Source organism: Drosophila eugracilis, unplaced genomic scaffold (genome assembly GCF_018153835.1).
Source record: "Drosophila eugracilis isolate 14026-0451.02 unplaced genomic scaffold, ASM1815383v1 contig_401, whole genome shotgun sequence".
In the NCBI taxonomy this organism is placed as follows: Eukaryota; Metazoa; Arthropoda; class Insecta; order Diptera; family Drosophilidae; genus Drosophila; species Drosophila eugracilis.
The window spans coordinates 141,979-167,577 of NW_024573263.1; the positions used below are offsets into that span (position 1 = coordinate 141,979).

Consider the following 25,599-nt stretch of genomic DNA (forward strand, 5'->3'; position numbering starts at 1 on the left):
GTTTATCTCTCTCACTTGGCGAAAATCCTTAAAGAAAAATGCACATATTTAACTAATGATGGCCACTTAACACAAACCCGGCGACAAATCAACAAAAATACGCCATAATACATCGGCAACTTTCCCAGACATTCGGTCGACAGTTGGCGTTGGCGTGGGTGAACGACGGACATTATTGTACGAGTACGAGTATATAAATATATAAACATAAAAATTATTAAATGCCTTGCTGATTATGCGCAGGCAGATCTGTAGAGTCGAGTTGGAGTCGGTGGAGATGGCTCGTTTGGTCTCTCGGCTTGTTGGTTTGTTTGTCTGTTTGTTCGTTTGTTTGTTTGTTTGTTTGTTGTGCTTGCTGATGATGTTACCCCCCAGCAGCAGCAGCAGCAACAACAGCAGATGTTGCAGAGATGCAGATGCCGCTGCTGATGACAACAACAATAATATTGTTAATGATAATGCTTATGAGTTTTCCTTGTAACTGCCGTCTGCTGTTGGTCGAGTGATAAACGTTGTCCATGTGCAATTAGTAAATGTGTTTCACAAAAAAGCCAAAGCAGCTAAGTATATTTAAAAATACAAAATAAAAAAAGAAATGAAGTAAGGAAAAAACGAAACAAGACACACAACTGTTGGCCAACTTTCCATCACATGACAGGCAAACGTATTGACAGTTGCAAATCAAATCGTACATTTGAGTGCATAATCTACATATAAATTATGGATATCCATTCTGCCCCCGCCGACCCCTTCCTCAGCCAATCGCAGATATCCATTTCCCGCTCCAGTTTGCTGAACATGTCTTTCTGAGCTTGTTCAGTGAATCATGGCAAACATTTCGCGGAAATCGCAACCAGCTACAACAATAACAACATGAGTAACAAGCACCTAAGAAAACAAGAAAGAAAGGTTGCCTTGGGAATTTCGATTTCTAAATACGCTTACCTTAGAAAATTTAAAAACAAAGGACTTTTTAAGTTAAAAAATCTAAGTAAACCTTTGAGAGGTTTCAAAAGGTAAAGGTGGTTTTTCTTACAATGCAAATTATTAATATAAGGAAAACCTAGAATAAATTGAATTTTCAAATTTTATGACTCATCCTCTTGACTCATCTACTAATCAAGAAAATTACGTAAGCCGGCAAGCCCCTGTAGGAAATAATAATACCCTCATTAAGTGTATTTAAAGCCGGAGAGTCGTGTACTTTCCAAATGCCTGGATACATTTCATTTCATTACGACTCATTTCATTTAGTTAGATATCATTGGCGTCCCAGTTGGCTGGTTAGTCAGCACTTTGCATGCAATTCGATTGGCCATTCTCTGACCAGTGAATTAGCCAGAGTTTCAATCAGGGATTCTAGAACAAAGCCTGAGACTCATAATCTGAGAAGGCCAATATACTATTGACTAAGTTTGCTGGCAGGCAGCACGTGCTGGCCTCTAATGGCAATGATGAAGATACATGGCTGGATTGGCTGGGTTTTTAGTTGGCTTGGCTTAACCATTCAAATGGCAAATTGAAATGCCAACTTGTGTGGCTTTGGACGATTGCAATCAGCTGGCACAGTTTGTCTTCATCAGCTGCAAAAATAAGTTAATTGCTTGGCCGAGACAAAGTTGTAACTGCAGAGTTGGTTTAGTCGCACTCCAATTCAGTTGGCAATGGGGAGTGGGGAGTGTTGACTGTTGACTGGGGGAATGGGAATCCAGCTCCATGACAAGGTCAACAACCTTCTTTCGCCTTGATTAAGACATTTTATGGTTGCGGTCCAGTGGATATGGGTCTTGGAATGGGAATGCCAGTGGAAATGGAGGCGGGAATGCGAATGCCAATGAATGGCTTTCTTTTGTGGGGCGGCCGACGGGACTTTGAAATGTCGAACAAATGTTTTAAACTGCATGAATTGGCATTATTTGTTATTTCTCCCTCATTGTTGCTTCTTTCTCTCGATTGGTTTTTATTTTCTTGAGCCTTTTTTTTTTGTTTTGTTTTTGATCAACTCTTTTAACTGGTGAGAATTCGCGTGGCTAACGGACACACGACTTGGCAACAAATTGAAATTACCTTACATAAAAATAGTTTGACCGAAATTGTTTTTGGGCACTTTGCCTGCAAATGAAGGCGAATTATGTTGTTCGAGACAATTAAGCTGCAACACGCGGAAACAATTTGCTGGGGGCCCAAAGAAGCAACATGCCCACAACGGCCAAATGACGCTTTTTGGTAAAAAGTAACAGCAACGAAACAGCAACAAAACAACAACGGACACAACAATAACAAGTACGCGCAATTTCAACGCATTGCGCAACATAATTGAAATGGAATGGAATTGAACAACAACGAGCAACAATTTGCAAAATCGACATTTAAATATGCATTAACCACATTGACGGCTGTGCTCTTTCGGGTTGCCTTGGAAGTGGTTACCTTTTACACTAAAGAAGGGAAATAACAGATGGATTGGCCCTAAAATTGCTTGATTGGCCTTTGCTTTGAAGAGTATTACTGATAAATATTCCTATTATATTGATTTGCAATCTATGACAATAGTAATATAGTAATTTTAACCATTTTAAACACCCTTAAAGCGCTCAGAAAGTTCACATGCCTTATTCTCTTTCTAAAATATATCTAGTAAAACTTCATTATTCCAAACATCATAATAAAAACTGAAATTACCCAAATTCGCTGGTAATATTTTTCCAAGTGCTGCTTTCTGGCTCGAAAAGTGAGAGTCATGTAGACACACTCGAGACCTAGGCTAAGTACTTTCGCAGACAGCGTTTGGACCCTGTGCTAACAACCAAGCAGGACCCAGCCCTTTTTTCATGACTTAATCTTATCAGACAAGCACTGGCATTAAAAATGCACTTCAAGGTTCTGGCCATGATTATGGCCTGTGTGTGCCTGCGCGCAGCTCATTTCGTTAAATGGTTTCTGTGTCCGAGGTGGAGCATAATTCATGGTTGCGGGATTACAGGATGAGTGGAGGAGCAAACTGGAGAAGCGACTGGCGGAGGAACCATTGTGGAAAATCAGCAACGCTTGTTTGGCCAGCTCAAAATGAAAAAAAAAAAAAATGAAGAGTTAGCAGGAATTAAGTTGTTGTGCGTGGACATCAAGGTCGAGGAGCGAGTACTCCAGCACAGTGCCAGCGATCTGTGAACGAACACCTTGACCTCGCCGGAGTTAACTTTTCATTTTCCAACTGCCCACATCGCATTAATGCCCAAGTTTATGGCAGCTGCCACTGTGCTTCTACCGCAAATAGAAAAGCCAGCGAAAAGCCTTCGAATAGGCAGCTACTGTGCCGCATTTAAGCCGCTTTGGTTCTGGACCGAACAAATGCGATTTGGCCCATAAAGTTTTGTATTAGCGGGGCCAAAGCAAAACAACAAACAAGTCAATTGACTGGCGGGCGGGCAACATTTGCCAAAATCTTGCACAAATCACATAAATCGCCGTTCAAATCCATCGCCATATTTGGCCAAAATGCCAAACTCACGGCTAATGCTCATAAGTTTGCCGCGATAGCTTCAAAAAGTCGATTGTTTTTTTTTTTTTTTGGTTTGTACTACGATTGACGGGCATGAGAATACTTGCGGTCGACAGCAAATCCATCGAGCGATCGCAGCCATTAGCGACATGTGGTTTCTATAATTTTTCGTAATTACATAAATTGGTAAACGGCGATGGGAAGTTCTGGAAACGAAACTGCTATTGCGGGGCTCACAGTTTAGCAATGTTAATTGCTGCACTGAGAATAAAAGGGAGTGAGAATAAGGATAATAGGTTAAGTGCTCCCATCTGAAAGTGTTTTTTTTTAAAACTTTATTTTTAGTTATGTTAAGAAATAGATGAACACCTAAAAAATATCTAACTTTTTTTCTCTCTGCATAATTACTTTGGAAAACTGCTAAATATTTATGCCAGTGAATGTCTATTGCCTTGATAGTCAGTCAGCCGAATGCTGTTGATGAAATACGAAAACGGGCATCTCCAAAGCGATGACAATCGAATCGCATCGATCGAATCCCAGGGATTTCTGGCTAGTTTGCTGGGTAATAAATTCGATTTAAACGAAGCTCATTCGGAGCTGCGCGCAGTGAGCACAACTTAATGAAAGTGAGGCTGCTGGGCCAACAATTTATTAACATATTACCAACAATTGTTGCAATTTGATTTGCTTTATGGCCGCAACGTGCCCGTGATGCGCCGCCAGCGATAAGCAGCATCTACATCTGCTTGGCCCCGCCTTTTGTGCAGATGCAGATGTCGGGATACCAGTGCTGTATCAGGAGATCCCCCACGAACGGGGGCTTGGGAGGGTTAAGCGAAACGGGAACGGGAACAGCTTCTGCCCACGACCAAAAACAAGAAAATTCGCGTTAACTCGCCCTGTGTGTGTGTCTGAGTCTTATACTGTTTTGTGGCCTGAGAAGCCGAGTCATTCCCCGTCCGCGGGTACTGGGAAGAAGTACAAAAAAAGGTTACACAATTCATTTCATTTGGTGCAAGGCATAAATCAAGCCAACAACAAGCGGCAAACCGGCTGGAGGCATCTTCCATCTTCCTGCTGCTTGCTGGGAGGTCGCCAAAGCTGACCAAGCGCCCAGTGATATATGATTTTGTTAATTTAGTCCATTGAAATAAAGCTGCAGCAGGCGAGATTGCAGCAGTCTGCTGAAACGAGTTCGTTGCCTAAGTCTTTTGTTTTGCATGCTCACAGAACTTTTTTCCTTTTCTGCCGGCCGCTTGCATAATCGAACTTGAAACGAAATCACTCACGCAGCAGCCGAAAATCCAAAAGTAAATGCGGTTAATTGAACGAGTGTCCAGTGGTCAATTCGCTGACAGATCTGGGAGAGATGTGCAACATGCCGAGGCGGTATCTCAAGGTTGCAGTGAAAGTGTTTTTACTTTTGTTTGCCCGCCGTCCGTCGCCAGGCTGTTTTATGACCTTTTTTCCCGACGAGGCACTGCATTTCGCAGGCTTCCAGGCTGCTGCACTCGGCTGACGAATTGCATGCTATAAAAGTGGCCAGCGCCAGTTGCGGTAACAGCAAATAAAACAGATCCACAGCAGCGGCTAAGTGATTAGGAGTTATTCCAAAAAATAGAATAACACGAAAGATAGATAAGTAAATGATAATCATTTTTTGAAAAATTGTCTCCAATTCTTAGTTACTTTTTACTGCCTACATTGTCGTGCTTCTCTGACTTATTCAAAAAGCACTTTAAAATATTTATAATGGATACTGCGCTTTTGACCGCTATTGTTACCCTGCCTGTGCATATGCGAAGCCAATTAATGGGCGTGAAAGTTTATTATCATTTGCTCAAGTTTTTGCTGCAGCTGAGCCTGGCTTTTTGGCGGGCTACTCGGCTTTGGCAGCTTTTTTTTTTTTTTTTTTTTTTGTAGCACGAGGGTTATCTCACCGTGGCGAGATACTCACATCGATATGCGAGTATTTATCACTTTCTGTTTGCTCTGTGTGGCAGCTGCGATAATCGCTGAAATGTGCTGAAAAATTGCAGCATTTTAATTGTTTAAGGCGAAGGCGACGGCAACTTTGTTGTTGTGAAGGCGAGAGAAGAGTGAGAGAGACCGCCTGGCAACTTTCAACATCAACGCGTTGCACAATGGCGATGCAAAACGCATCATCAACACATTTGAGCCATACGCTCTATGGCCAATTATAAGTTCATTTACCTGACAGCGCAGCATGCAAAACAAAAAGCGGGAAGAAACGTGTGCAGGCATGTGAAAAAACTTGCCACCGCATTATTATCAATTTTTTAACACTTTCCATTCGGTTTTTGCACGGATAAAAATAGATATTAGTTTGATGAAGTCGATTAGAAATTTATATGAATATGAAAGTGATTTCGAAGTTTTGTAATTAAAGAAAATGCCGTTTGTAATACATTCCAAATTATTAATAAAAAGATTTTTAAAATAAAAACAGAAAGCCTACTAAAATAAGTAATTTTTATACAAATTGTTTTGCAATTTCAATTTTTTTTCACTGTCCTGGTAGTTTGTCGTTTGGTGCTATTACATTACTGTGGCACTGTTGGTGTTGCATTTGATTTGATTAAAAACCGCAGTTATCTGCCTCACTTTGTCGCCGGCTTGATGTTAACATCGACACTTTGTTGCCGCTCCGGTCAGCGAGCCCCATTGATTTGGCTTGTGGGCACCAGAGGGGAAGAGATGGCGATTCCAGCTGGTTAACTACAATGTAAATCGTTAGCCGCTTGTCCACCGCCACCATGTAATCCCGCTGCATTTTGTGACACTTGCATGTGTTTTTTATGGCAAGGTCAGCTCATGGCCACTGCCAACAAAAAAAAATTATTAATGGCCTAGCTTCAGTGGCCACTTTTAATTAGCATTTTGATATTGAAAATTAAAACTTTATTCATTCGACTCATCGCTGAATCGAAAATTGCTTTTAAATTCCGAACAATATCAGAAAATTGTTTAATACGATTTTGCGACATATCAGAAATGTATAATCTCAGCCTTGCAGCTTAAAGCCAAATTGCGGCCGCTGCTGCCCCAGAGCCAAGTCGTGAGTAAGGCGGCAATTTATTTTCGCCGAATTAAATGCAAATTGACAGTTCCAATTGCATTCTAAAAGGAAAAAAAGTAAAACAGCATACGGCAAAATCGAAAATCCAAAATCGAAATCCAAATGCAAATCGTGTTTCGTTGTTGTTTTGCAATTAATCAATTAGGCGCAGCCTCGGCTTCAGATCCAGTCAGTCTCAGCTCAAGCTTGGGGATAACACTTGGGAAAATAAATTAGCATATACGAGTATTACTTGAACTTAGGTTTCAAAAACAACACACAACAGCAACAACAATATGCAGCTATACATACAAAAATGTGTGCCTGCATAGAGTAAGTAGTAGAAATGGTTCTCTAAAAGTTTAGTAATTGTAGACAAAAATGGTTTGTAAGTATTCAATTTATCCACAGAGTTATTAGCAATGTGAAGCTTCCAAGTTTTAAGTTTAATTTATATTATAAACCAAAGATCCATTTTGGGTAACCAGAATTTTTGTCGAGTGTCTTTTCCCGCTTAAGACCAGTCAGTGTCAGTGTGTCAGGCATCAATGCCCGCGAATCCAGCTCTGACGATTCGTTGGATTCGTTATTCGTTGTCACCTCGAGGGAGCTGCAAGAACTGAGCGGCACTCCCCGACTTTCGGCGGAGCCTTGTATGCAAATGCGGCTCTTGATTTTTGCAATTTTTTTGTGGGCCTTTAGATTGTTTTTGGTTTTTGCTTGAGCAATTGCCTGCTGTTCTGGCGATATGACGCCGCATGCATAATGAGCCTGGGTATTCAAATGAGAGTTTTACGCTTTGTTTTATTGGTCTTAAATTGCATTTAGCGTCAAATGTCCCGCGCAGCGAACGTAAATAACGCCGAAGAAATACACTCGAATACTTATATATTTATATTTTTGTTTTTGCATTTTGCATAGCGGCATGAATAAATCTTCAAACGACCAATCACTCAGCGGCGACGGGAACTCTGCCAAAGGTGTGACTCACCTCACGAGATCTCTTGGCCCCCGTCATCACAATCATCATCATGATGATGATGATCATCAGCAGCTCATAATTACGATCATCCGTTCGTCTAGAGATCTCTAAAAATATCTGCGGGGGATAAATTTAAGCGCTCGCCAATTCAAATTGACAATTTGGGGCATGTTTATGTTGATAGTATAATTCGTTTTGATCGGATCGTTGAGGATTTCTATCTATAGAGCGACCTTGGAGATGCAATTGCCACGGATTGCACAATTTTGCATGTACTTGAGACTTCACACTCGATTGCCAGAAGTAAAAGTTCGCATAGTTTGCCTTTCCCAGCCTTGTAATTATTGTTTATGCAAACAAAATCAATAAATTCGTATATATATATTATATAAATATGTGGGAGATCTTTAAGGAGATCAATGAACAGGGGGGCGTGTTAATTGGATTACAAAAAAGTAACGCCCCCCTGTAAAGATGCCGAAAGCAGAAAGCTACGTGCACGAGATGCAGTATCTTTGAGACACAGATATCGGGGAACAGAGATACAGATAGGGGCAATGTAAATAGATATAGAGTGGCACATTAGCTGCAGTTTGCTGCCGTCGATGCTGAGTGTTGAATCATGCAATTCAAATAGACACGAACGAAAAACGAGAAATCATCATTAATATATCAACGGCGAGCGCCTGTATCTTGCAGATACATTTGGCTGCACGCGCGTTCAGTTGAAAGGCGTATGAATGACTTTGATGATTGGGAAAGTGTTTCTCTCTTCTTTTTTTTATCTTTGCCACTACCAAATGCGTTTTGCAGCATGCTAATTGCTGAATTTTCGCACATTGGCTGTGCCTATGCGTCATGCAACAGTAATTTATAAAATTTATGATTTAATTAATAATTTTAGCAGCCCATCTGCAAGTACTGCGCTGACATTAACTGTTGTTAAGCGTGTCTCCGTTTTGTATCTTTCAATCTTTTGACTGCTCCGCAACCCTTTCGGTCACTTAACTTCATTAATTTGCGCCGCAGCGGCTTAATGGTTTTTAAAGGGCCTTTTAAAGGCATGTGGTGTATGTATAGGATAGGGGCCCGGCGAAATTTGATAGCCAAAACCTCCAAGCAGTTGTTGAAAAAGTGCACAGCATGTATCGATGCCCAATCTTGTTCAATTGCATAAGCCGCAAAAGGGCGAAAATTCCCCCAAAAATCCACAAAAATTACCCAAGAATGTTGATTAAACGACGCTATATTGAGTTACACTGATAAGTCGGCTCCGAAAATATGTCAAAAGGAATGCCAGTCTTCGGCCAGAATCCATCGATAAGGCGGATCAACTTTCCTGTGTTTTTTTTTTTTTGAGTTTTGGGCGCCCGCTCTTAGAACTCGATGTATGCAACTCCTTTGATTTATGGATGGAAACCAGCCACATGGTCATTGGTCTTCCTGCTTCACAGCCGGGATTGGCAATCATCGGCGAGTAAAAACCAATTTATTTTATGCTGGCCCACAGTTCAAGACCCCGCCGGACTTTCAACTTAATATATTCGAATTTTAATGCACTTTTTACTTGGCCGCATGCGGCAACATAATTAAAAACGTTGCCCCAACGACACCCGAAAAAATTATCAAGCACCAATGGGAGGGACACGCCTGCACCACCGAACCACCGTTAAAGAAACCACCACATTGCACCCATAAATGACGTGCGGCTGTTGCATTATTTGCCTTTCTTTTGGCCAACAGCAGCCGGGGCATGTCGTTAATATTATTCGGCTTGATAAACTTCTGCCACAAGACAATCGAAATTACTCAATCACATCGAGGAGGCTGGAGACTATGCACTGGGAGAAATCTGAAAGAGTTTTAGCTTTGTTTTTAAGAGAATGTAATTGTAATTTATTAGTTATGAGTTAAATTTTGAACTCTTTTTAACATTTTGCTGTTGTTTAAACTATTATTGAGAAGAGTTTCTTACTAGCCACTTTCTTTTGGTGTATTTGCAGCTTGGGACTGGGAGACTTCGGCTTAGTTGTTGGAATTGTTATTGTTGTTAGTACAACGGGCGTGCGTCAAATTGCGGCCCAAAAAGCTGTCAATGCCGCGCCTTTTTTCGGGGTAGCTTGATGCCTGCAGCCCATTTCAGCTATTCCTCCGGGCTGCTCCCGTCGAATCCCGGGATACCATGATCCCCCAATCCCACGGAATAGCTCCAGGAGTCGCCTGTCTTGTAATTGTTGTCAATTGCTGTTGGTGGTGCACCCACCTCGCTTCGTTAAATGCCAAATATAATTTAATAGGAAGTGAAAACAAGCAAAGGGTACAAATTACATTGCCAGCAAAGTATAATGATTGATTTGTATCGGCTATCGAACGAGCTATGAAAAAGGCAACAAAATCTCGAAAATTTGCCATTATAAAAAACATATGTCTAGTCGGTTGAGTGAACGAGATGGTGCGATAGTCGGGCTGCCAATTTTCTTCGCCCAATTTCGTAAGCGTTTGAAGTTTGATACTTTTTTTTTTGGCTTCCCCCTTCCTCAATTTGTTTGCTATCTCTGCGGCTATTTCCGCGAAAATAACAATAATTTGGCGGACTGTTTGCCCAAATCGAGTTAGCCTAATGGAGGGGCCAGAAAGCGTCTTTATTGTGTGGCAGTGGCAGGACCGCACAATTGCAGTTATTCGGTCCCCGGCAATTGCATCATAACAATCATTATTGGCCCTGGCCAAAAATTTGCATCATTGCGCTCGGCTTCACTCTCTCTATATTTTTATGTGGAAAATAAAGAAAAATCCACATAGGTGGCATTTGGTGGGCTTATTAGCCGAGGATTGCATGGCAGTTTGTGTTTCCCTTAGCGACTTTGGAAAGTCGACCGCTGTCGGTGCTGCTGCAGTTGCAACTTTTAGCCGATATGGCTGACTAACCTGCAGCAATGTGGCTAGCAGCGAAAGGCGGGAAAGGTGTTGGCGAATTTTGCGGACTCGGATCGTTGGGTTTACGAAAGTTGTTTGAAGGTTGTGGCCAATACTGCTGCTGCTGTTGGGTCATAACATCCAATTCCCATGTGTCCAGGTTGAGTCATCGCGGGTCAGTGACCTCTGCTGCCTGCAGCAACCCAACTCCTTATTCCCAACTCCCATTGATCGGCTAACTGCCTAACAGCCTCTTAATGATGACTGCCAACTTCTGCACTCGGAATTGCACGCGCACAACTCATTTATTTCAAATTGAGCTCGATTGCCCAACCCTGTCTGCACCGAGGAAAAAGAAAAATAAGTTATATAATCACAGAATATCACTGAGAGAAAAGGTTAACATTTTTGTATTATAGTTGTAATTTAAGAAATCTTGCGTTGTCTTAAAAAAGTTAACTGGATATTTTCCTTTTCTGTGGAAAGATTGATGATGGTAAACTATTTTGCAATATTATCTATAAAATGTGGTCTGACTGATTGATATTTTAACGATTTTCCTGCCAAGCTCTGTGATTTTTCCCTGCGTGCATTTGATTGTATGCACGCGCCCACAACAAACTAACACAAAGTGTAACTTAGCTGCGAGCGTCGAACCCTCATGAGTTTCTAATTGAAATAAATTGCTGGCAACTCCGGCAGCAGTCGGCCAGCATGCCCTTGAATTAGCAGCCAACTAACTTAAATTCGTTTCAATTGGCTCGTTTATGCTGGAGCGCGGATGGCCGAAAGCTGGTGGAATTAATGAGCCCCGGGCAGGCAGCGTTTGGTGACCTTGAGCCAGGCAAGCAACCTATCAACCCACCGCCCGTCTATCCATCCATCTGCATCTCCATCTCCATCTGCAGTATCCAATCTCCATCTACCAGTAGAGTCGATTCGAATGTGTGTCAAATGCAACATGCAGCAGGCGCTGCAGACGTGACTAACCGACTTTCATGTCATAACTTTTGTGAAGTTCAAGTTGCTGCACCACCCGCTCAAGACACCGCCTCTCCCCCTCCTCCTTTTGTCTACCGACCCGCTCAATTAAGGCGCATAAATTATGTGCCGCTCTTGCAACGGCCGCCAAATTGAAATCGTAAATTAACATTTCGCCAGACGTTGCAGTTGCAGTTGCCGTTTTTGGTCCTCATACCCACCCCCTTCCCCCTGAGAAAATGCTTTGGCCATAACTTTTACATTTTGACCAAATATTTTTGCCAATTTTCACTAAGCTCCAACCCACGCAGCCGACGCCCGATGGGTGAATGTTGCACGTTGAATGTTGAATGCTGAAAATGCTGAAAATCTACTGGCAGAGAGCAGGAAAAATTGTCAACGCCGAACGAAATGAAAATGGTAGCAATTGCCATGGACATGCAACTTGGCCAAAAGTGACAGTTGCCAGTCAGTCAGTTGTGTTTGTGTATTTCTTGGTGCATTGCCTACATTGGTGCATGCCACAGCGGCTCCCTCCGAAAGCTAGTTTGATATTTTTATGTGTGACAGTTGCTTTATGTTACAATTTCCAGGCATTACTTTTTATTTCAAGTGCAAAATTTATTGCCATTTGCCAAGGTGCCAGAGCAGCCAAGTTTCCATGGGCAACAGGATTCCTGGCTACCAGTGGCTAATCAGTGGCAATGTTTGTCGTTGTTGCTCAACTCGCTGAAGTCGCTAAAGTTGCTGATGTTGCTGATGTTGCTGCTACCTTAGTTGTTGCTGCTGTCGCTGTCACTGCCTTCTTGGCTTTCACTAGCAAAAATTAGAAACACATTTTGTGTCTCTTCGCCTGGCATAACTCTGAATTAGTTCGGCCTATCCTGGGTGGCATTGTGTGCGGTACAAAAGAAGCTTGCCACAGGAGAGGACTTTCAAATGTGGTTAGCTGGAATTATGAAGTGCTTTTGGGAAAATCATGTATGCATCTCTGCTGCTTTTTTTGAAAAAGGGCAAACTGGTATTACAAATAAAATATTTAATGCTTATAAGCACAAAACTTATTTATTATTATAAATTCCAATAAATATTAATATTTTTATATATTTTTCTATTATCATTTTCAATATTTCTTTAAAAAATAAAATCAATACAATTGATTATCTACAGGAAGATAACCTCGTGAGATAATTCTTTCGCCTCCCAATTAGCCAACTGCGAAATAGAGCTTCTCCAGGTCGGGTGCCGTAATTGCCTCATCTGTTAATTGGTTGATGGGGCTCTCTCTCGGATTTCGCTAGCCTCCCACTGCCCATGAAGTTGTAGGAAAGCACAGAAATTAGCCTGAAAAAGCGACGACATTGCATAATGCATAAATTTCTTAGGCCAAATACTCCTGGCTTGGGTTTTTTCTCCTTTTTTTCGTTTCCTTGGAGCAGAGCGGCTTTTCCCGTAACGAGCCACCAAAACTGCAGTTGGTAATATGAGACCGAGTTGGCCCCGTCGCAGTGGTGTTTTGTCGTTTTGTTGTTTTGTTGCCGTTGGCCGCTAGAGGTTGTTGCTTGGTAATAATGACAGTATGTGTCACATTGCAACCCACACGCATTCAATTTTACTGCCTCGGCAGCAACGACAAAGAGGAGCCTGCACCTTTATGAGCCTGGGAGTTGGGCATTTGGCTTTTGGTTTTTGGTTTTGGCCAGGCTTTCCTGCGCTTTTTACTTCTTACAGCAACCCGACTGTGGCGCAAATTTGATCCAATTGTGCACTCATTTAATCGTGATCTTTATTCGAGTGTACAGTTGGATGTGTTTAGCCTTTTATGTCCATCGCTTGTCTTGATCTCCTTTACATTACAGTTCGCCTGCGGTGGGTGACCCACATAATTTGCTCTTTTTTCAGTTCAGCTCCAGTTCGCTGTCATTGTTTAATTCATTCAATTCAAAGTTGCTGCTGCTTCTCGTGGTAGTTGTTGTTTGCGGAGGCAGTGCGCAATAATTATGTAAAAAACATGTTAAACATTTAAGGAAGTTAATTAAATGGAAAATATATGTTTATTAAACGAGCCGGGACAGCCTTAATTGCCGATTGCTTGGGGTGCCACAAAACAGGACTGAGTGCTGCAGAGCCTTTGTCTGACGAACTGAACTGCCAGCCTGGCGAAGGCCTTGTATTTTTGCTATCAAGAGCTTTCCGGGTTCAAGATTTGATTGCTTGAGGAATGACTTCACAAAATTCAGCCTTGACTGGCCAAGAAAAATATGCAAATTGGGTGTCCTTGTGCGGTTGGGTTTGTGTTGAGAGAAAGATGAAGAAGATTTTGCTTGTTTATACGATATAAGATCGGGAATTGCATACAAAAGTTTATGTTTTTATTCCAGCAATAAATGTTTTTACAAGAAGGAGTCCTAAAAAATGTGTATATATATTTACTAGCTGATGCGCATGTTGCATCCTGATCATCGTTATACCAGTAAATCAGCTCCAACATGAACTTGTACTTCAAGATGTTTAATCAAGTTCAGTCTCATTATGAGTTATTATATTTTTGAAGAAATTACCAAACTGGATGATTGACTCTATGAACTGTTTAACCTGTCTATAAACCATGGCCCAGAAAGTTCCACTTTTTAGTTAAATAATTTGCTGATTTTTATGTAATTTGACCTTCGCTGTCATACATTTTCCCACAGCCTGTCCCAGTTTATTTGACCAAAATTAGCATTGGCAAATCGCAAATCACAAATCGCAAATCAGCTTAATGGCGTACCTCGTCAGATTCCGTTTTTATCTTCTCCAATTTAAGACCAATTTTTTTATTCAGCATTTTTTCTATGTTTGTATTTCAAGCGGACAAGCCCCTCGAAAATCGGTTTTGACATTAAGGCGTACTTCAAGTTAATTTCATGCCGCATCACGGACCCGCAAATTGTACGGAGACACTCGGGTTATATAATTAAGCCAGTTACTGTAATTACCATAAAGATAGACAATTATTTGGCCGCACAAAATAAGAAGAGTATAATTAAGATGCGGCCGGAAGTGGAATCTCAGGGGGACTTCTTTTTGTTAACCAGGTGGGGCTGATTAAACAATGTCAAGGACGAAAGTTCAAATGTTGTTTAAAATCTGAATTTGATTTTTGTAGTTTTTCCACTACCTTTTCTTTGTAGTTTTTATTTTCGATTTGGGAAAGCTCTATCACACACAGACTTAGATGAATTTTCGTTATGGTTGGAGTTTCGCAATGAATAAAACATTACGAAGGCGTTGCTCTGAACCAGCAGAAACAATAACTAAAGGCGTTGCTGCTACCTCAGCCTGTCTCCCGGTTTTCTTCGCTGGATGTTGGCCAAGCGGTAATACGTCAATAACCGTTTAGCGTACAAATTGAAATTTTTATTAGTTACGGACGCCGGCCAGCAAAGCAACAATAACAACAACAAAAAATACAAGAAGAAAAAAGAGCAAACTAAGCCCGCCGGCGATGCAACGGAAAGCGAAGGAAAAATAATAAAAACAAACCAGCTACTTAGACAGTCGTTGCAAGGGGATTGGTGGGGTGTCTCTTTATTTTTTAGGGGGTGGGTGGTGCAGGTGCGGTATAGGGGGAAGAGGTGGTGCTGGTGCTGCCCGCCCAAGGAAGCCACACGAATGCCGCTGCTGAGATATCGCCAGAGATTATGTTTTGTGGCGGCGGTAGCAGCTGCCACCATTGTTTTTGTTTTTAGCCAATGTTGCTGTTGTGCTGCTGCAGCAGATATTGCTGCTGATGCTGCTGCTGGCCTTTTGGCTTTGTATCACGGCGCTGGCATCTGTGCGATGTGCAACACTTGCAGACATCTTGGCGCGCGTTTTTTTATATATATATATATTTTATAATTTTTTTCTCTCTAACTGTACATCAGCGGATGGGTAAATTTGTGTTTAGAAATTAGCCAGGCGGCACTCTGGCCACGCCCCAAATTGTCTGTAACGCCCCCACTCCCCGCCAGACACTGTCCGGTTGTGTTTGCCCGCAGGTGATGAAGCCGTTGTCGTTTTGGCTGTCGTTGTCCCCCCACAAACGGCATTTGCATTTGCATGTGTCCATGCTTCCTGTGCGGTTGCCAGCTACTGTGGCCGCCACTTTTGCATCCTGCTGTCATTCCAGCTACCGCACTTGGACCACCCTCGCAGCATAGGGGCATTCGATAAGGCTTGGTTTTGATGTGGGACCTATAGTCTTATCTGCCTTTGACTCGTAGAAGTGACTTTTCTACACGAAACCCCTATTTTTTAAATAATTCACGCATAAATATGGAGACTAATAAAAGAACATTCAATAAACTATTTCATTTGATACTAATGATATGAAAAAGTCAAACTTATTCTGAAATATATTGCTTTCATAGTCCCTTAATTTACAAGCAAACATGAAAATAGCCAAAAAGTGAAAATCAGAACAAACTTAATATATCAACGAACTTTTAATGGTTTCCGTCTTCACTTTTCTGCAAAGTCTTTGGTTTCCTGGTAAATACACTAAAATATTTCGAAACTTGAAGGCGATTTCGTGATATTTTTGCGTGAGCGCGACCATAAACGCGCCCTGCACTTGTTGTCACCTTTTTTTATGGGGACGCACCTGAGCCGAGCTTCGAGTTAAGGCTAGGAGAACAGAGCGGCTGTGGGCTGTGCCTTTGTTTGTCTAGTCAGCGGATCTAAAAACGACGCAATCAATGGACCCGCGACATGCAACACGGCAGTTGTTAAATGGTAAATAGCAAATGGTAAATGGTAAATGGTAAATGGCAGACCGGCCAGCGAACTGGGTTAAGTGCAGCCTCCGCTGCTTTTTTGCCTTTTCGCGGCAGTCGATGCCTCTCGACTTGCAATTTATGCATTTCGTGTTTACAGTTTTATGATTATGTTTTGCCTAACACCAACAAATAAACAAAACAATCAGCAGAACAAACGTTGCAACATTTTCGTTGGCCCAACTATAGTTGGTCTCGCTTCGCCGCCGGCGATCAAGGCCGCTCAGAGCAGCTCTCTTTTGAGTACTATAAATTACAAGTTTTTCTGATTTTTTGTGCAGTTTTTTTTCTAGCAAACGGAAACGAGCATATGCAAAAAAAATCCCCCAATTGTCGAGCGTTGGCGTCTAATGAGCTGTGACTGCGCCCAGATCTCTGCCAGCCTCAGAGTTTTTTTTGGCCGCCTTTCACAATGTTATAGTGTCTGCCTGTCTTTCTGTCCGCTGGCCAAAATCTAATTAAATGCTATCGTGCTAATAATCAGCTAGTTTACGAACGAAAAAAAAGCAAAAATAAAAATAAAATTAAAACAAAAACTTTCTAAAGCCCGTGAGAGCGACGCCTTTTCCTATGTTGTAAAAAATCGCTCAGCCTGGCTAATTATGAACGCCTAATTACAAAGACGGATGCCACAAGACGCTGCCAATGCCACGGCCAATCGTTGTGGCGTGCGAAAAGTTCAACACAAAAGCCGAAAACTGGCTGCCGAGCAAGTCGGAGTGGTCTTGAATTATGATTCCAGAAAGCCAACTGGCGCGTGGCAAGTACACTTGGAAAATTCTAGGAAATTTCCAAACTTAAAGGTGGAAAATTTTCTCATTAATTCTTATCAATAGAGAGATAGCCACAAAACCTGACGAAGCTACCACTACCATTCTTAATTGTTATTTAGATTAATGTCTAATGTTTTCAAACTTTTAAACACACTTTGAAGACTATTATTTTCCAAAGAGAACTATTTTTTCTGAAGTGTATTAGCAGCTTTAAAACAGCAGCAACTTTGGCCGGCTGACTGACTTTTCCGCCAGTGGTTTGATTTATGTGGCAACTGTGACACGGCGAGCGTTCTCTATAATTACAGAGCCAGTTGATCCGGCGCAGACACGGCGGCGGCGGCTGCGGCGATGGCAGCAACACCACGAAAGTCCACGAAAAATATAATCGAGTGTGGATGTGGCTGCCAAATACATTGGAGGCGATGCATCGGCATCGGCATGTATGGGTCTCCCTTTTTCTCTTTTGCTTTTCCTCCGGGCGGTGTTTTCACCACATGCTGTCAGCAAGTTTTCCGGCCGCCTATTTCAGGGTCTAATGTTGTCAGCAAGGTCTTGGCCGCAAATTCATGGCGGCTGTGAACTTAGCACCAGCAACAAGCAGATTCGCACATTGTAAAAATTCTCGAAATATGAGCTTCCCGGAATGCAAAAGACACATGGTGTTGATAGCCATTTGTAGGCATCTGGCAATGCAGCTTAACAAGACGCAAATAATACGAATCGATGGCAAAACAATGGGCTGTGCTTATGTTTCTCATTGTTGGAAAAAAGGGGGAGCTACATGATAAGCAAATCCAAAACTAGTTTGAATGTCTTTAAATACTCCGGCTGTTAGGGCTGTATATTTTTTTATTTTATATTTAAAATGTTCAGCTGATCAAGAAGGAAAGAAAATACAAACTTTACACATATTTTAATCATTTTTTATGGTTTTGGCTTACCAAAGGGTCGCTGAACTATATCTAAAAAGATTGCCTCTCCTAATCCCGCAGTAATATAAAACTCTAGCAGTTACTAATACTTTGCTTAATCCATGAAACTGGGAATATCTTTTCAATGCATACGCAAGCTTGTTAAGTATGAGAAAAAGAAACACTTTCAATGGGGTTCAATGAGTTTTGCTCCGGCGGGCGTAACAAGTACACAAAGGCAAAGGTAAAACCACCGCCGGCGGCAGTTGAATGCTGATCGCTGACCCATTTATGCAGATTTTGGTTGGCGCAACAATGGCTTGTAGCAGCATAACAATTACAATTACAATAACAAAGGCAGCCACCGTGCAAGAGAGTGCAGCAAGTACAACGCAACAGCCAACACTCTTGTCGCCCTTGTTTGTTGCTTTGGTGTTTCTTTAAAGGCTGCGATGTTGTCGCCCAGAATTTTCGGTCATTTGTCATGTTGATTTATATTTGCTCATTGGCATTAAATGCTTAACAAGATTTTCACGCTGCTCTCGGATCGCTTGACCCAAAGTTGTGGGGGGCAACCTTGAATGGTTCGACTCGCTTCGCTTCCTTTGTCTCCTTTGGCCAGAAAGCAGCTGACCCGATACCGCTTGTTGACACAGCTTTTGCTTTGTTTTGAGATGGAACACTGAGGGAAATATATTTGCAGATATAAGAAGAATAAGAACTGATAATGGAAAACATCCAAAAAGCAAAGAATAAAATTATTATTTCATTTCTTTTTTACCCGTAAAATATATGCCTCGTTAACCATCATTATTTTTAACTTTCTTTAAGATTTTCCTTTACCTTATTATAAATTCTAGTAGAACACATCTCTCTCAGTGCCCTGTAGCACAGTTTTTTGGGGAGATATGTATGATCCACATATTTACACAGCCCCTGAGTCACTCGCTAAGTCGACTCAGCGCGATGTGTCAGTTTATAGCTGGCTGGCCTGCTGTCTGGCATTTGTAATTGAAGGACCAGAAAGACTTATCTCCTCCGACAAGTCGAGTTTGCTTCTCCGCTTCCCGGTCAAAATAAACAGCACTTAAAATGTGTTTTCTTGTTTGCCCGCCATGTAACAAGTGGCTGGCAGGCGGAAGTGAACTAGCCAAGGATTCCAAAGGCGAATGGCAAACACGCGCAGAGACGTGACTACCTGGGGATGGAGTGAATAGAGCCATAAATACGATCGTTTGTCATAGAACAAGGGTCCCTATTCTGCGACTCCCTGGAATCTCCATGGACACTCTCCAGGTATCCGCCCCATTAATCATGCAATTGTGTGGCTGCAACCGAATCCGGCAGCAACAATTTCGCAGCCCAGGCTCATCAATAAATAATTTGCGGCCAATAGAAATGCATTGCGTGGGGTGGCGCTTAGATTAATGAAGGCGTCGCGATTAGAATCAATTTGAATTAATGAACATTTAAGGCGTCTTTTGGAGTTTGTTTGCCCACAAACACGCGCAGCGGGGAGTTTTTGGGTATTGGCGAAAAATAAAAATACATCAAAAGGCCGTAGCAAAACAAAAGACTTAGGCAACGAACTTGGCTGCGGCGGTATCGAGCGTTAAGATTTTTTTTTTTTTTTTTTTTTTGGCAAAAATGTTGGCCCGCCCGGCTGGTCGGCTGACTAGCTTATTAATTTCACATGCCTCGACCATAATGAAAAGCGATTTTATATGGCCCGGTCGCCTGCCGTCGTTTATAATCAAGTTAAATGCGCGCGCGTCCATAAAAACTTGACTTATCAGCCAAACGGCAAGGCCAACAAATGGCGCAAATGCATTTAGGGGGGTGCGGCAAATCAGGGGGATTCCCCTCTATACTCACTACGCTCTCAAGCAAACCAAAAACAAAATCTGCATATCGCACCGTTTGGAGACAGTGCGACCATTAACAGAATGATGTCGCTGAGTGAGTGCAAAAGCGAAGCGAGCATTGCCTTTTTTATGGCACTTTTCACTCGCTTTGGTTTTGGTTTTTTGGTTTTGGTTTGGTCTTAAGTCGGCTCGCCGTATTATGGAAAATCCCATACAACTTTATTGGCCAGCTTCCCGCTGTGTGCAAATATATAACTCTGTTTATCGCATTTCATTCGGCATTATTTATGCCAAAGTGAAATGTACACGTGCAGAGAGAAAATGTAACAGAAAGTCAGATTTGCTTATTTTAAGGTTTTATTTTAGATAAAGTTAAGAATTAGAATATATAAATATATGGAAATAGAAAATTTTGGCAGACTAAAAAATATCAATCAATAACAGATCACATTTCTCTCAGTGCACTCTCTAAGCTAAGTTTCTCCTGCTGCCATTGGCATTGAAAACTATTCAAAATATTCCCGAAAATATCTGCTTGGCATCTTTTTGTTTCTCAATATTTTCGCTTTTGTTGTGTTTACCTTTCGTTGGAAATCAAGGAGACCAGACGCTATCGATCAAGCATGCAGCACATCACATGGAATGGAGTTTGGATTTGGGACTCGGGGATTGGGGAGCTCCTCGCACGCTTGCTTAGATTTCAACACAATGGGCAGTTTCGATTTCAAAGCCAGCGAGAATCCCCGAGCACGTAGATCGGTTCGGGAATGGTTATGGGAATATCTCTGTGACGTAGATGCGCACCTTCGATAAGGATGAGACCGACAAACACACCTAAAAACGTTATGAAATGCGAAGGGATTGGGGAAAGAAAGAATATGAAAGAGGAATGAAAAGTAAAGCTAATAGAGTGGGAAAACGAAGGAGATGGCACAGAAACAGGAAAGAGTTGACACGGCTAATCCTGACGAATTGTTGTTAGCAGTCTGGGTTCATTCAACAATTTGCTCAGGAGAGTTCATTCTCCTTTTTAAGGATGATTTATAATCCTAAAAAGTTCTTAGTCTTGTGAATACTAAAAACAATTAACTATATGTTTAAGCCAAAATAGCTTATAATTTCCACTCTTGTTGCTGTGAATCTATATGATTAAAATTAAAAACAAGGGTTCAATAAACTACATATCTTAGTCATTAAGGCAAACTCTCTGCACGTCGAACTAAATTATAAGTTAGGAGCTCTAAAATAAACGGTTAGCTACCCAATTATGATATTAAAAACGTGTTCCCTTAATTTAGGTGTATTTTTTTTAGAAATAAAGAATGAAAATTGTATCACAAATAATAACGGATTTAGTTTATAATTTAAATATAAAAAATCTATCAAATAAATTGCAAACCTAAAAGTATTGAAAATAAATAAAGTTGAAAGTTAGGTACTAAGCAGGTGTTTCGTTTTTCTTAGCAAATCAAATAAACATTTTTAAGTTTTCATAACTTATCTAAGTTAAGTACTCAACAAATCACTCCTTTCTTCCTTCTTCTTGTTTTATTATCACCAAGTTCATATATTACAAGTAGTTTCCCTCCCTCTCGTTGTGGTCCAGAAACTTTATGGATGGAAAAGTGTTAAGCCAATGCAGGCGCTAATCAAATTGAGACAACGAAAGTGTTAAGTCGATTTCCAGGAATCTGGATGCTATTAAATGTGTGTTGGGCCATAAATTTACAGATAAGACAATGCCCCACTGATAAGAACTAAGGGAGATTCGAGTCGATAAGCGCTGGAAGAGGCTGCACAAAGATGAACCTCAGGGGTCATAAAATCTGAAAAGCAAACACACTAAATAAGCCATAGAAAAGACTCTAACATGGAGTTTTTATCGCCGCTTGTTAGTGTAAATTTACAAACACACTCGAATAGGTGTGTTAAACTCACAAATACATTTAAACGAAGAGTTTTCCCAAATAGTTTTACTTTCAATGAAATTCTAAGGGGATTTCCGTTCGAACAGCAACATGTTCGATGTAGCGATCGTCTCGAAATGAGTTGTTGGCGCAGTTTGAGTCCAACATGTTACTCACTCGCTCTCATTTTACCCGATATTTGTAGTTCTTGTCTGTTAACTAGCACTGTTAACCGATAATCGTGATTCTCACACATGTTAAGACCATGCGAACATGTTATCTTGCCATACAAAACACGCTGTTACCCGCTAAATGTTAAAGTCGGCTGCTGTTAACAACAGCCGTTGAGTTTTCGAAACAACAAAAGTGGTTTGCTGGTTCGAAGGCGTTTTCAGTTCAAAAAATTTCTTCGACAGAAGCGGTTGCTGCGCGGTTTTGCTCGCGGATTGTTTTCGATAGAGCGGCTGCGTTATTGCCGTTTTTCAAATATATTACTCTATATAATCGTGCGTAACGAAATTCGAAATACATATATGGATTTGAAAAATGTAAATATTAAATTTAGTCACCAGATAGAGTGACGAAACTGTGAGTGCGTGACGATCGTATCTTTCAGATACGTTTTATGAATGAGCGCGGGTGTGAACGAATTTCTCGGAGTCAACACAAAAACAGAAAACAAAAAACCAACGCGATAAACAGAGGCAGACTCACACGATCGCGATTTAAAACAACACTCTCCATTTAACAATAAAGAAATCGTTTGTTTTCCTAAACAACAAATAAGAGAAAATATGAAAAACAAGCTCGCAAATTGCAGTTGCAAACAAAACAAACGCTTCGTTTGTAGGGCTTGAATTTCGCACGGGTTTCTATATAAAGTTAATAAAAAAAAATATTTACTCTTTTTACTCATTTTTTCCTTTCATCAAAAAGCAAAGAAAACTTTAAACAGGAAAAAATATAAAGCTAAATAGTGCATAAAAATCGGTTTTCTTTGCGGTTCGGTTCCGTTTTCATACAGTGTGCGTGTGTTTCTGTTTCTGTTTCTGTTTCCCCCCTATCTATATCTCTCCCTTTCTGCCACTGCCTCAGCCGTCTCTCTCCCTCTCGCGAGGGAGAACGTGTGCTTTTGTTTTCGATTACGTTTACTACATTTTTTGTACGCCCCATAGAAAAAAACATGACGAAATGTTGTTGTTGAAAACGAGAAATAAATACAAGTGATTACAAAAAAAAAAAATTTACAAATTTACCAAAAAGAAATGGAATAAAAAACGAAATAACGAAATTCAAAGAGAAATTATACGAAAAGAAAAGTTTTTGTGAAGAAATATACAAAAGCGAAATTCTATTTGGTGTTTATGGAATTTTCGAAGGTGTTGTGAAAGCAAAAGATATATTAAATCTAAAGCAAAAGTAAGAGATACTCTCTTCCCGACCGACGATCAGCAGCTGGAAACCCATCTAAAAAGGTAAATAGAGCTTCGGGTCTCTTATCTTGGGACTTGGGTAAACATAAGAAAGAACCAGCTTATCTGCCAGCCCATAAAGATCTGCAGATCTCTAGATCTTAGCTGTTTATCTGTGGCTTCAGGGCTTCCTAGAACGAAACGTCAGAGGTCTTAGATACATCTTGTGATTGTCGCTGGGTTCGCGGCAGTTACTTTCACTCTCCGAAGAAAATTGTACCTGAATTTCTGGGTGTTTTCTAGCACTTTATCTTGTCACCTGCAAGCTGAAAATGATAGTGATAACCTATATTATATATGTTTACAGTTAGTTTAGTCGCTTGCATTATCTGAGCGACGCGTTTCACTCAGTTTCTCGAGTTATCTGAAATCGTTTTTTCGGTTCTGATCGGTTTTCTCTACCATTTCCGCTGGCCTTTTTGAATTGTCAGCGTTTTATTTCGATTCATAAATCATAATCGCTGTGCAGTTTGTTTACACTCTTGTCGATAGTGGTGGTTTTTCCCCTCCTAGTATTTGTTTTTAATTCCATGGGAATAATCACCGAAAGTGCACAAACAATTCGATTTGCATAGTTATTGAGAACTCAGAATACTGAATTTCCGGTTCTATGGTGCGTCATCGGTGTCGATCGTTTATTTTTGTTTTAACCCCCGAGACACTGGCGACCCGTTTTGTCTGCCATAACAGCAACTCTTGATATGGTCCGCCCTTTATAATTTTACAGCATAGCCATAGCCACCTTATATATATACATATATATAAACTCGTTTTGTATTCAGTTTTTTTTTGTGCCTTTGTTGTTTATACTCCACATATGTACCGATAAGTATGTAAATAAGTTCACAGCGAAACACTTGTGCTGGGTGGTTGATAAAATAGCAAATTTTGAGGCAAATAAAACTAAAATAATATTTCGGCTGGCCTGGCATTCTTCTTTGAGATGGGGAAACCCGAAATACTAATTAAAGTTACATTCAAAAAGTGTAATTAGGGTCTAAAAGTTAATATAAATAGTGGAAAAACTTCTTACCAGATAAATTCCACTTCAGACCTTAAGAATATTTAATAAATAAATCAGTTACACATGAATATCTTTCAAAACAAAACAAACAATCAGATAAGAGCCTTAAATCCGCATACTAAGAAGCTAATCTCTCTTCTCCAAATCTCCTCTTACTTTTAATTAAATAAAACAATGTTATACCCAATTCAGCAGCTTAGAAGTTAATCTCTTCCACAGATTTTCTCCGATTTAAGTGAATCGCTTTCCCTCTGTCACGCTGCTCACAAACATTTATCAGGCGGGGCAGGTTCATCAATTTCGTGTGTGATAAATGTCGTACAAGAATTTACACAAATATGCATGTCCCATCTCCAGCTGCCGGCGTACACAGGCTGAGTTGACAAAATGATTTGTTTGGGCGCCCCATGTTTTGTTTTGTTTTTATTTTATTGTCGCCAACCTTATGAGAGCATCTTCATGATCACCGATCACTGAGCGCCACCCTGAACTTACGGCCAGAATCTCGGAGATCCATCTACAGTCTGGAGCCCAAAAACAGCCACTAATTCCAAACAATGTAAGGCATTATTTATTTTTAACTGAGGTCATCAGCGTAGACATCGTCTATTACGGACGCCTCTCTATCTTGCTCACCCCCCTAGAATTTTTCATCTCATCGTGCTGGGAGCTCCCTCCGGTTTTCTGTGCTCCGTTCTCAGTGCTTCCTCTATTCTCTATTCTCAATTTTCCGTACTATTTACACCGAAAGAAAATGTTATATAATGTTGATTCGATATTAAAGATTGGAGTTTTATAAAAACTAAGTCTTTGTTTAGTTTTTAGGAAATAAAATAATAAAATATGTATTTTATTTATATTTAATAATTTTTATACAAAAAATGCATTATTTTGATTTCATTTTGATTCCATTTTGATTCTATTTTGAAAATATATTTCCAAATATTTTCCTCTGTACCGATTCGGGTTCTATGGTGTTGTTCTTATTTCAAAGTTAATGTGCTCGATGCTGTTTTTTGTTCAGCTGTTGAACTCGAACTCTCACCAAATTATGCCACACAGCACACACACACATCAACAAGCACACACTGATAGTGGGTGAAAGAGAGGGGTAGCATTGCAGGGGAAAGAGAGAGGGCGAGCAGTTTTAGTTTGGGTTTACAAAGATCCAAGAGCCAAGACCCAATGCCAGCGGGGCCAGCAAACATTATTTGAAATATTTATGCTTGACTTTTGCGCCTCAATGACTTTTGAATTGCCTTGCCTTTGGCTGCCAGTTTTTACACACACACACACACACAGACGTGTTAGTATCTGTATCTGGGGTTTATGTTGGTTCTTAAAGATACGCACCGATCTTGGTGTATGTATATTTTTACATGCCG

General features: G+C 40.8%; 1 protein-coding gene across 1 annotated transcript in view; it reads left to right on the forward strand.

The window, feature by feature from the left end:
• Positions 1-22,108: 22,108 nt before the first annotated feature.
• Positions 22,109-25,599, forward strand: part of LOC108111664 — a 93,324-nt gene continuing 89,833 nt past the window's right edge. The window contains 1 exon segment of the mRNA XM_041818859.1: positions 22,109-23,193. The gene's annotated coding sequence lies outside the window, so the exon portion shown is untranslated.